Below are 8,345 nucleotides of genomic sequence, written 5' to 3'. Positions count from 1 at the left end.
CAAGGAAAATTGTTCTTAATTACAAAATTTCCTCATATGGCTTTTGTTTTAAAATAGCATTTATTACTGAACATTAAGTTAAAATTGACAACTATAAAAGAAACTTACAGGGTTATCGTTACATGTCTTATTTCTATGCGCGATTAGATTCTCGTAACTGAATTGGGGTCACACACTGTCTGGACTCAGAAAGGGAGTATACATAGAACCTGACACCTGCCCTTCCATCATATTATACTGTACAGTAGCTTGAGATTTAATACACTGTTTAGTTCATCCTATTTGTTTACAATGTCTGATTATGTTATACTGTTGAAACAGATGAGAATGTCATTCGTAAACATGAGAGACTTCATCTTCAGGAAGGTAGACACAATCTCAGAGATTTTACAGTATGATGACACAATATTGGAATTCACTGTTGGCATTTTACAAAGCAAAGATCATGAGCAACAAGGTGTGGCAAGCACGTACCTAACTGGCATCGAGACTGACAAACCGAGTTTGATCCTGCTGATCCACATATTGCCTTCTGACCTTCACATGTATGCACACACCTGAGTACACACAATGACTAATCAAATAAAACCTTGCATATGTGTGGGAGTAGAAGCGAACAACTTTAAAGAAGTCCTGGATTTGAAATAATGGCAAACCTCTGTGGTAGCTGAGGTATATTGCCTTCATTTTACATCTATTCTAATATGACATCATATATGAAGGCATAGGTTATATTGACTAAAAGCATAGTGTTAAATGCGCAGATTTCACATACTAAATTAAGTATAAAACCAACACTCTTTATCTTATAGTGTGAAAAATAGAGTGTGTGGAGACACAGGAAGAATGGTGAGGAATAGAACGAATATGATTTAGATACATTATGAATGAATATTCAAAAATAATTTTAAAGTACTATACAATTAATTACTAAAAGTGGATACCTCCAGTGATAAGAAATGAACATAAAGAGGAAAGGTTACATTTTAGATTGTATAAGTCTGGCTCAATGAACTAATTTCAAAGCTAAAAGAACCAACAGCCTCTTACTTTTCCTTTACGTATATCTTCTGATCCTGCTCAGATAATTGTTTCATCTCAAAACTATTCTTTCACAATTATTTTCAAAAAACAAATTTTCCATTTAATGGATATAAACAGACATATTATAAGCTAAGCCTCGGGACATCATAGTTACTATTCACGTATATGTCACTCATTTGTTTAGAGTGAATGTGATGAGGTAGGGGTCTTTCCGTGGTGAGCACCGAACATAAGAAGAGTGTGTGAAGAAATGGTTTATTCCTTCCACTTTATTTTAATGAAAAATTTCTAAAGCTAGCTGATTCATCTTACCTTAGCCATAGCACTTATTTTAATATACCATCATATATATATATATATATATATATATATATATATATAGAGAGAGAGAGAGAGAGAGAGAGAGAGTTATAGGCTATATTTACCAAAAAGTGTTAACTGCATGGGTTCCTTATACTAAATTAACTATAAAAACCAATGTTCTTTAACTTACAGTGTTTGATAAATCACATAATGGTACAAAAATAAAACTAAACAAAAATAATTCTGTTTATATCATATATGTATTTTCATGAAATTTTAATAACTACATATAAGACTTTGTGTGTATGTATACATATATGATTTAAGTAAAATTTCCTTACCTTGCCTGACAATGCTCCATAAAATTTATATACTACTTAACACAATAGCCAATACTGGGCACAAGAAACCTCCAATCATTTTATGGTTTACAATGCCCTGAACTCCCCAAACATTTTAGGCCCTTGCTGTTGTTTTTGTTTTCCACCCAGAAACTGATGTAAACCTCCATTGCTGAGCAAACCATGCACACTGGATATAAGACCCAGGAGATCTGATTTGAATCTGGAAGTCTCCCCCATGGCACCCCAGCTTCTACAGAAGGGGAGTAACCGATAGTCATACCTGGTTAAGAAACCTACATCTCCAAAAACGTTCAGATTCTTATGATAACCCTAAGTATGTAACTGTTACACAAACATCTTGTGAGATGACAATTCCCTAATTGGACTTAAGGCCAGCTCATTAAGAGAGAAACTGAAAACTTTTTTTTTTTTTTCTCTTCAGAGCAGACTTTATCGCGGCGATACGGCCGCGGCTCGCACGCTCCACCGGCGGCACACCAGCCCCAGGCGCGCGCCCCCCTTCACCCCATCTCTAGTTATCGTGCGCCGGGGTCCCACGGACCGTTCGCCGGCTCCTGAGGCAGAAGGCTCAGCGCCAAAGGCCCACTCCTGAAAGAGACCCTGGCCCCAAGCGGCGGTTTTGTCACTGTTGCACCGCGGATGGCTGAAACTGAAAACTTAACCAATTGTTACCTAGGATTAGAGAAGTCTTGGATCTTCTAATAACTTCTTCAGTTTCTTTCCTCAGAGATTTCAAGTTTTTATTTTTTTTAATTTTTTTATTTTTTATTTTTTTCATACAGGTTTTTTTTTTCACTTGCTAGGTGAAAAGTACTTTATGTTTGTGTTTATGGTGAAGGGTGTTGTTTAGCTAATTTATTTCTTAGTCCATTTGTCTTTTGTATACAGGAGGACTTCTGATTTTTTGAACTAAAAAAAAAAAATAGCTATTTTGTAACTATCCATTTTGCTAAAGGTGTTTGTCAGCTGTAGGAGTTCTATGGCAGATTTTTTCTGGTCACTTATTTATGCTGTCATGTCAGCTGTGAAAGAAGTACTTTGACTTCTTCCTTTCCTATTTGTATCCCTTTGATCTCCCTTAGTTGTCTTATTTGTTCTAGCTAGGACTTCAAGTACTATGTTGGAGAGATATAAAGAGAGTAGGCAACATTCCCTTGTCTTTTATTTCAGTGGGATTGATTTAAGTTTCTCTCCATTTAGTTTGATGTTGGTTATAGGCTTGGTGCATATTGCCTTTACTATGTTTAGGTATGTGCCTGATCTCTCCAAGACTTTAGAGATATAAGACTTTCAGGGATACAAGGCACATATATAAACATAGTAAAAGCAGTATACATCAAACCTATTGCTAACATCAAGCTAAACACAGAGACACTTAAATCAATCACATTGAAGTCATGGACAATGCAAGGCGGCCCACTCTCTCCATATCTCTTCAACATAGTACTTGAAGTCCTACCTAGAGCAATAAGACAACTAAAAGAGATCAATGGGATACAAATCAGAAAGGAAGAATTCAAGTTATCACTATTTGCCGATAATATGAAAGTATAATGAGTGACTGCAAAAATTCGACCAGAGAACTCTTTCACTTGATAAACACCTTAATCAAAGTGGCTGGATACAAAATCAATACAATTTCATTTTTTATACCTAAAATTAATGACATAGAAATAAAACAAAACCAAGACTCATAACCAAACCTTCAGCAGAGTGCAGGGAATCATATGAAAGAAGTGGGAGTTAGAATGACATGGAAAGGATAGGAGCTCCACAAGGACCAAATATATCTGGGCACAGGGGTCTTTTCTGAGACTGACACTTCACCAAGGACCATGTATGGATATAACCTAGAACCTCTGCTCGGATGTAGCCTGTGGTAGCTCAGTAACCAATTGGTTTTCCATAGTAAGGGGAACAGAGTCTATTTCTGACAGGAACTCAATGGCAGGCTCTTTGACCTCCCCACCCCCCAAGGGAGGAGCAGTTCTGCTGGGCCACAGAGGAGGACTTTGCTGCCAGTCCTGGAGATACCTGATAAAACAGGGTCAGATGAAATGGGAGGAGGACCTCCCCAACCAGTGGACTTGGAAAGGGGCAAGGTGGAGATGAGGGAGAGAGGGAGGGATTGGGAGGAAATGAGGGAGCGGGATACAGTTGGGATACAGAGTTAATAAAATGTAACTAATAATAAAAAAATAAAAATTAAAACAAAAGAAAAAAAGAAGAATTGAAGGAAGAAGGTGAATATGTTCAAAAAGAAGTGAGAAAAATTAAAACAAAACTCATTATAAAATTGCTAAGAACTACAAAACGTTTTTGTTTGTTATAATAGTTGTTATTTACCATATTAATAAAACAGTCTGCTCTGAAAAAAAAGAAATAAAACAAAAAGTGAGACTTATGTATTTAGTATTTGGAATTTTATTAAAATACAATTAATCCAATAGACTTTAAGATTCTCAATTAATAACTATAGTACGTTATTATTTGAGCAAGAATTATGGCTGTTATGGATATTAATGTTATAGGATACGTCTGTTGTGAATTTGGTTTTTCTCCCTGCCTCAAGATCCTCTAATAATGATTATAAGAGTCATTAAATATTATTTTAAATTATCTAGGGCATATTGCTAAGCTCTTCTCTAACTAGCTCATAACTCATAATAACCCATTTATATTAATTTACATTCTGTCATGTGGCTGTTTACCTGGGCTCAGGTACAATGCATGTGTCCTTTTAGCATCTTGTCTGCTTGAACATCTCATGCCCAGCTGTATCCAAGAATCCTTTCTGTGTGCTAGATGTCTAAATTCTATTTCTTGCTTCAGGTAGAGGCATTTTTTTTTCCTTCACATGTGGTGTGTCCATACAATACATAAGTGATTTCTTCTACAAATCTCACTATGTTATTAGCACAGTTTTCCACCAACATTAATATTGCCAATAAATATTTGTTTAAATATTTAAATAATAAAAATTTATTCTCATCTGGTATTTTGACATATCTTATGAACTTTAAAATCTTAAGGAATTATTCCTAAACTATTGGTATAGAATGTATTTTAGATTTGTATATATGAATCAGATAGAAAGGAATATATATTTGTATATATGAATCAGATAGAAAGGTCCTTTTGTAAAGGACCAATATTGAGAAGCAGGTAAAACTCAATGAACAACCTTAATAATTTATAAAATTAACCCAACTTTTAAACTTTAACAGTCTTTAACATATACAGTCATTAAAAGTACAAGCAATACGTCCCTCACACTTTACAAAAAATAAATGACCTTTAAAGTTCAGTATCTATTTTATTTGTCAGTAGATACTGGTTGAAGACATAAAGATCCTCTCAGTTTATTGGGAAAAACTATCTACTAAGATGAGAAGTTTTCTTCTTACTATTCTCTACTGCTAATAAAGGGATGCTACTTAAAGAATTTTCTTAGCAACCTTATGTATACGTTCAAAAAAATATGTGAAGTAGTTCCTTCAGGAAAACCTCTTTGAGAAAAAAAGGGTCATCAAAACGCTTCTAATTAATTCCCTTAAGTTAAGTGCTAGTTGATTGCACTGCAGTCACTGAAAGTACTTATGTTTTTATAAGATGTTCTATCTCATTCTTGGGAAAATATTCTCCAATGGTTTAAACTTCAATGCTGTGAAAATGGAAAATAGATTGGGACTTGAGAGGAGACAACATAAAAGCTAAATCAATCTACATACTGCTTTTTTCTCTCAACATTTTATTACATACACCAGTAGTTTTCCACCTGTGAGTTGTGACACTTTGGCAAAATTCTAACTCTATGCCCTAAAACATTTGTATAAGAGTACCAAACTTACTGTACAAAGTCATGAAATAGCAATGAAAAATATTTTATTTTTAGGGGTGACCATAACAGGAGGAAGCGTATCAAAGCTTACAGTATTAGAAAGGTTGAGAAGAACTGATCTCTTACAGAAATGAGATGTTTATAATTTTGTCTTTCACAGGAGCAATGCAGATAACGCTCTGCAGAGAAGCTGAGATAAACACTTAATTTGAAATAATAAAAGAGGATACAAAACCATTTCCACAATACAGACAGTTAACTGTGTTGTTGTCAGCAATGGTACTGTTGGTAAAATATGTCTCCTGATATCCTACACAACAAACAAATTTCCATCATAATCTGTATTGATTTTTTACAACTATGCAGTCACAGTTATGATTTGTCAAGAGCCATATACTCTTGAACTTTCTGATAATGCAGGGAAAGAAGATTGTGACAAAGACCAATGAACTACTCACAAACGGATGTTTTTCTAGTATGATATTCAGTGGTTTCTTTATCCTTAGTTAAAAATTGTGAAAGACTATGAGTCTCAGCCTCTGCTTTGATGTCTCAATCAGTAGTCTTACAGAGGTCATCAGTGGTAAGCTCCTGTTCTATTCCCCGTCTTCTCCTGCTTCCAATGTTTATCAGGTTTGTCCTTCTGAATGAGGATTGAGCATCTTCCCTTGGGTCTTTCTTGTTGTTTATATTCTTTAGGAGTATACATTTTAGTATGTTTATCCTATATTACATGACTAATATCCACTTATGAGTGAGTATATACTATGTGTGTCTTTCTGTTTCTGGGTTACCTCACTAGCAGAATACAGGGAGATAGAAAGACCTGGAAGGGAGAGGAGCTCCAAAAGGAGACCAACAGATCCAAAATAACTGAGCCCTGTATGCCTTGAGGAGACTGATATTGCAACTAAGGACCATGCATGAAGAAGACCTAAAACTACAACTCAGATGTAGTCCATAGACTACTACATAGTCCATAGACTTGGTCTCCATGTAGGTTCCTTAGTAAGGAGATCAGGAGCTTTATCTGGCATGAACTCAGTGGCTGGCTCTTTGGTCATCTCCCCTTGTGGGGTGCAGCCTTGTAAGGCCACAGAGAAAGACAGTGCAACCAGTCCTGATGAGACCTGATAGGCTAGGTCCAGATAGAAGGGGATGAGATCCTTCGCTATCAATGGACTAGGGGAAGGGCATAGGAGGAGAAGAGGGAGGGAGGGTGAGATTGGGAGAAGAGGGATACAAATTGAATAAATTGTAATAAATGATAATAATAATAAAATGTGAAAGACAAGCAGTTGCCTGAGATAACTGACCACTGTACTAAGGTTCCTTTCTCACTTCTTAGAACCCAAAGTGATCTCAGAGATGACCCCGCTACTATTAGAAACTTGCCAAGAACAAACAGAAGATTATCACTCCACAGACTTCTGAAAAGCTGGCCCAGGATCCGAAGGCTGTCAAGTACATGCAATGTTCTGCCCTCACACAGAAAGGCCTAAAGAACAACGTGCTTGAATAAGCATACAGGGTACTCTGGAACCCCTAGAATGAAAGACAGACAGCAAGTATATGAGGCAATGAATGTCTTTCCAGAGTCGTTAATGCACAATTGCTGTTGCCATCATAACAAAAGTAATGCTTAAATAAAACTAAAGATTAAAGATTGCAGATTAAAATTTGTTCTTGCTGCAATAGTGGCCTCTTCCCTCCCCTTACCCGCATGCATTCATGTGAGTGTTGTCTATTGGTGAGCACACTTTGCCTTCCAGTAATAGTTTATTTTGAATAATTGATGAATTCTAGGTTTTTTTTTCCTTGTTTAAAACAACAACAAAAACAACAACACAAGTTTCACATTCCTTACTAAATTATGTCTGTACATTTGGCAATGTATGGGGCATATATATCCAAGAAGGGGAGAGTTGTCAATGTCATGTATGTATGTTCTGTATTCAGCTTTGGATGTTTTTCAAAAAAATATACATATAAATATTTGTAAAATAATATGTCAGTGGTAGCACATGCCTGTAATTCCAGCACTCTGGGAGGCAGAGGCAGGCAAATCTCTGTGAGTTCTAGGCCAGCCTGGTCTAAACAGTGAGACCAGGACAGCCAAGGCTACACAGAGAAATCCTGTCTCAGAAAAACAAACAAACAAACAAAAAAAACAAAAATATTGATATTTCAAATGATTTAAAGAAATAACGAATAGTTGATTTTCAAAATTTGAAAAAGTCTTATTATCCTACCAAATATGTAAGCATAAATCATGATAAATTAATTTAAGTAAATTAATATCCATAGCAGAAAAGTACTCACCATTGCCTAAAAAGTTGAATATTTGTGGAGAAATAAGTAGACAAAAGTGTTGCCTCTTAAAGGTGACATTCTTCATTAACAGTAAGTAAAAAATATCACAAATGTAAGCATATCTTTGAGTTTACGATTAGTATAAATACCCAACACATTGCTATCTTTTATATCTACACATTTGAATATTATGAAAACTGCATAGATTTGATCTCTTAGAGAATACGCAAATTTTCCACCATCTCTAGAAAGGTCCCGATAAAATGGTTGTTGGCCACTGTTTTGTTTGTTTGTTTGTTTGGTTGCTTTATTGGTTTAATTTTATTTACATATTTATTTATTTATTATTCATTTTTGTCAAATTGGCACAAGCTAAAGTGATCTTGGAGGAGGGAAAATTCATCCGATTGGTCTCTAACCCAGTTTTTATTTGGGTATTTTTTAAACTAGTGATTGATTTGGAAAGGCCCAGCTGACTG

General features: G+C 35.4%; 1 pseudogene; it reads left to right on the top strand.

Annotated features, from left to right (window-relative positions):
- The first annotated feature begins 342 nt into the window (after nt 1-342).
- Nucleotides 343-7,075, top strand: LOC110540391 (cell division control protein 42 homolog; annotated as a pseudogene).
- The last annotated feature ends 1,270 nt before the right edge of the window (nt 7,076-8,345 follow it).

This window comes from Meriones unguiculatus, chromosome 9 (genome assembly GCF_030254825.1).
Source record: "Meriones unguiculatus strain TT.TT164.6M chromosome 9, Bangor_MerUng_6.1, whole genome shotgun sequence".
Classification (NCBI taxonomy): Eukaryota; Metazoa; Chordata; class Mammalia; order Rodentia; family Muridae; genus Meriones; species Meriones unguiculatus.
Note: the sequence above shows the minus strand (reverse complement) of the source record. Positions and strands in the feature narration are given on the sequence as shown.